Raw genomic sequence first — 5,248 nt, 5'->3', positions numbered from 1 at the left:
TTTTCGTTTCCCGCGCATGTCTATCTCCCGCCATAATTAGTATGTCCTTTCTTGCTTGCCGCGTGTGAATAATTCCTCGTATGTCGGTGCCCACGTTCCATGCTTTAAATAGCAAATACACGCACGTCCTCCTTTACTGCATGGCGCCTCTTCGTTGCATGGTGGCACTCCCACCTCTTGTGATCTCCCCATCATTACTATGATTTTTTTTATTTTTTTTTCTTCTTCTTCTTCTTCTTTTTTTTTTTTTCTGTTTGTTTGGACCACGTCATTTTCTGGCCCCCCCCGATTTGTTTGGGTCGGTTCGCGCTGATACCAGATCCTTCTGTCGGTTTTCCGGGATAGTCTTTGTCAGTATCGGTGTCGGTTCCTCATCGTGCCGGATTTCCGAGTTTTGCTTGAACGGGTTGGCTGGCATATGTCCCTTATACGGCTTTAGCCGAAACCCATTTGCCCACTTACCGATGACTTCTCCAGTCAACGTGCCGAGCTGATACGACCCATTGTACTCCTTGGTGATCCAGAACGGTCCGGTCCACCGAAACCGCAACTTTCCCGTCATGTTCCCCATCTGTGTCTGGAACAGTAGCACCGGTGTCCCGACTTCGAACTCCTTTTCGTTGCCAAGCCGGTGTCGGTCCACGAAAGCTTTTCTCCTCCGTTGCTCCAGTTCGAGTTGTAGTAAGCTGGCTATTCGGTTTTCTTCTAATTCCAACAACGTCACCATCCGGATTTGTTCGGACTCCTTCTCACTTAAGCGCTCCTTTACCTGGATCCGTAAGCTGGGGATCTGGAACTCTACTGGCATGACCGCTTCTAAACCGAATGCTAGTCGGAATGGGGTTGTTCGGATGCTGGTTTTGTACGTTGTTCGGTACGCCCATAGCGCGCTCTGTAATTTCGTATCCCAGTCGGTCCAGTTCTCGTTGACGATTTTTCGTAGGACGTTCTGCAGAGTTTTGTTCGTCGATTCCGCTAGTCCATTGGCTTGAGGGTAGTAGGGAGTACTCCTTTTATGTACCACCGCGTAAAATGATGTCAGGCTTTCTACTACCTGCCCGAGAAAGTATGCTCCTTGGTCACTTATAAGCTCGATCGGGCATCCATACTGGCACCATATGCACTCGTACAGGAACATTGCCGTGGACGCGGTCGTGTTGTCCCGTAAGGTGTTCGCTTCTACCCATTTGGTGGAATAGTCGGTCGCCACTATGACATACCGATTTCCGGTTCGCATTGCCGGTGGCTTGAAGGGACCAACAAAGTCCAAACCCCACTTTTGAAATGGCAAGACCGGGTGGTGTGGCATCCGGGCCTGCTCCGTGGGTTGGCCCAGTCGTTGACACAAATCGCATTCTCTGTTATACTTCACGGCATCTTTTAGGGTGGTGGGCCACCACAGTCCGCTCTGCCATATTTTCCGAGCGGTTGTGTCGCCAGCATAATGCCCGCCGGCAATTCCACAATAGGCTTCCCTGAGGATTAGATCCTTCTCATCGCTCCGCACTGCTCGTCTCCAGATGCCATCTGCCCCCTTGTGATAGAGAGTGTCTCCAACCAAGCAGAAATGTCTGCTTCTTACTGCTACCCTTTTCCTTTCATCGCGGTCCATGTTCTCCGGGGGTACTTCGGTGCTCAGGAACTAATGCATCTCAGTTAGCCACGTGTCTTCATCGGCTACTGTTGCAGCCGTTGCCGGTTCCGTCATGATCCGGAACAACTCGGCGTCGGGGAACTCATCCTGGACGCCGTCCCCTGCTTCTCCGGATTCGAGTGTGCTTAGGTAGTCCGCTACCGCATGCTACGCCCCGGGTCGGTGGAAAATATCGAATTCAAATTCCTGTAAAAGCAGTGTCCATTGTGCAATTTTTCCCGTCAAGGATGCCTTTGAGACCAGGTAGAGTAGTGCCGAATGGTCGACATGGAAGGAAAACTTCCTTCCGAGCAGATAGTGCCTGTACTTTGTGACACTATACACCATTCCTAATGCCTCGCGTTCCGTCGTAGAGTAGTTCCGTTCGGCTTTTGAGAGTTTCCGGCTTGCGTAGTACACCGGCCGGTACCATTTCTGCTCCGTGAGTTGCATCAGAATGCTGCCGATTGCTACATCCGACGCGTCGACGAAGACGTGAAAGCTTTTACTCCAATCCGGCGGTTGCACCACCGGAGCTTGCGACAACATAACTTTCAACGCTTGGTAGGCTTTCTCCTCCGTCTCCGCCCATAGGAAGGGGAGCCTGTGTACGGCGATATGCAAAGGTGTAGCGAAGTCTGCGAGGTGCCGTATCATCCGGCTATGCCACCTTATTTGGCCCAGGAACCGGCTTAAAGCCTTTGCGTTATTTGGTGCTGGTGCCTCGAGAATCGCCTTTACTTTATCCGGATCTACCGCGATTCCTTCCTTACTCACCACGTGCCCTAGTAAGTTGCCGCTTGCCACTCCAAAGACGGACTTGGCCGGGTTCAGACTCAACCGATACTCGCGGCACTTCTCCAAGCACAGCCGGAGGTGATCGAGATGCTCTCCGTGCCGGCTGTAGACCGCGAAATCGTAAAGGAAGACCTGCATAAAACCGGGAATATATTCCCCGAAAATTTCCATTATTATCCTTTGAAAGGTCGCTGGGGCCGTCTTTAGTCCGAACATCATCACGACCGCGACGAACACTCCCCATTCCGTAACGAATGCTGTCTTCTCCTAGTCGGCCGGGTTCATTCGTATTTGGTTGTAGCCGCTAAATCCATCCAGGAAGCTGTAAACTTCGTGGCCGGCTACCGCATCTAACACCCCGTCCGTAAATGGTAGTGGAAACGCATCGGTCACTGTTGCCGCATTTAGTTTGCGGTAGTCCACGCATACCCGTATTTTGCCGTTCTTTTTCGGGACCACCACTATCGGACTCAGCCAGGTTGCCTGCTTGACCGGTCGGATAAATCTGACCCGGAGGAGCTTATCAATCTCCTCCTTCACCTTCGCCGCATAATTCGGATTCATCCGGTACCTGCATTGAGCGATCGGTTTCACGTCCGTACTTAGGTGAATTTGGTGCTGATAGAGCTGGGGGTCCAGCCCTCGCATGTCTTCGTACGACCACGCGAACACATCCTTGAAGTCTGTTAATAATGCTACCATTGCCTTCTTTTCTTCCTTCGGCAATTCCTTTGCGACATTTACCGGTCGGGGTTTGTCTCTTGTGCCGGGGTTCACCTCCTCTAGTTGGGATGCTTTTACCCTCTGGGATATCGTCATTTCCCTCTCTAGGGATTCCTGCGCTTGTTGCAGTTCCCGGATCGCCGCTTGGTCCGGTTCGTCCGGCGTTGTGATGTACGGTTCTACTGCCGCCGTGATATCCACCTCAAATAGTGGGACGATTCGTGGGTGTTCCTCGAGGTACCGCTCCACTTCCTCGTCTGGTAATCCCTCCAACATGTTAATGCTTTCCGCATACAATGGAGTTGCTTCCTTACTAGTGATCACCCATGGTTGCGTCGTTACTCGTACCTTTGTTTTCCCTCGCCGGAATGTGATCATGTTCTTTTGCCAGTTTTGCTTAATATGCGCCGTTCGCAGCCATGGTCGTCCTAGCAGTAGGGGGTACGCGCCTTGTACATTCAGTTGCAGCACCACGACCGATATCCGGAATACGTGGCCTCCGATCGTTACTTCCAAATCCCGGATAAGCCCGGTCGGTCGGACTGAGCTGGTATCCGCCATGCGTAACCAGAAGGGGCATGGTTCCCATTCCCAGATGCCCAGGTTATCGCATGTCTGTCGGCTGATAACATTTACCCCGGAGCCTCCGTCAATAATCGTTCCAGCAATTTCCTTTCCTTTCACGATTGCCGTGATCGCTGGGCTACTTGTATCGACCACCGTTGGTCCTTCCTCCGGGTTGGAGAAGAATGCCGGTGCTGGCGTCGGCTTCGGTTTGCTCACGGATGCCTGTAAGTCTGCCGTAAACCGTGGCAGCAACTGTAGTAGCCGTGCTAACGGCAGCACGATTTGACAGTCCTGTAGCGCTTGCCACGTCGGGTTTTCTCTTGGCTGTACGCTTTCTTCGGCGGTCTTTCCCTTTGACCGGGTTTTCACCTGCTATACTTTTGTTATTTTGGCTGTAACCATGTTGACTGCCGGCTGCTTGTCATTGGTTTTGCTTGGGCATTGGTTACTATAATGGCCTTCCTTACGACAGTAATAACAGTACACCTTGTGACTGTTGCTCGTTTCTCCTTTGTCCCCGGTTTGGAGGGTGGGTATACTTCGGCGGTCGTCTTCGGTTTTTCGGTTATCCGGTACCGATACCGGGTTGTCATTCCTTGCTGCCTCCCGACGTTCCTCTCTTCGGAAAAATCCACGCTTCTGATTCCGTCGGAAATTTCGGTTCCCTTGTCGCCTCTCTTCTCTGCGTCGTTCGTATTCCGGGGATTCGTCTCGGTCGTACCGGTCCCGGGGGTAGCTATCTCTGTGTTTCTCCTCTCGGTCATAGTTATCGCGTCTTCTATTAGCGTATCTGTTACCGCGTTCGCGTTGGTAGTGGTCGTCTCTCCGGAATCGATCCTCATCCGGGTTCTGATTGCGCGGTTCTATGTGTCGAACCGGTGCTGCCTGCCGATTTAACAGGTTATATTCGCATCGATCCGTTGTATGGGCTCGAGAGTTGCAGATCATACATTGTGTCTGCAGGGTGCAGTCTACCGTTGAGTGCCCCGAATTTAGGCATGTTGTGCATTGTAAGGCCTGTCGGAACCTCAGGTCTTCCTCCTTCGGGAGTGCCCGGTGTAACATCCCCATCGACAAGAAGGAGCTAGTCTTGTCCATTTCTAAGACCCGATCAATAACTTGGTCCATTGTGCTGGTACGGAAATTAAGGACTCCGCACATTGTTCGAAGTGGCTCTTTCAGCGCGGCCAAAAAGACTGCTTTGGCTTCGTCTTGGGGTGGTGCTCTCGTCAGTTGGCTGTGCAGGGTCTGAAACCGAATGATGAATTGTGGCACAGTCTCGTTCTCTTCCTGCCGGGTGGTGTAGAACTGCCCGACCAATTCCCTTTGCTCAACTTGTCTGTGAAAAAGCCTGAGGAATTTGGCCTTCAAGGCATCGAATGTGGCAAAGCTGCCCGGTAAGTGCTTTGCGTGCCATCGGGCCGCCGGTCCTTCTAAGGTCATGCCGAATTCGGCGACTTTGGATCGTTCGGCTTCGGGCTCCGTCAGTCTTTGGGAGACATGGATCCAAAGTCGCCGAATTCGGCT

This window comes from Azolla caroliniana, unplaced genomic scaffold (genome assembly GCF_043228905.1).
Source record: "Azolla caroliniana isolate FFs.n. ecotype wild unplaced genomic scaffold, voAzoCaro1.0.p SCAF_16, whole genome shotgun sequence".
NCBI classification, from domain to species: Eukaryota; Viridiplantae; Streptophyta; class Polypodiopsida; order Salviniales; family Salviniaceae; genus Azolla; species Azolla caroliniana.
Note: the sequence above shows the minus strand (reverse complement) of the source record.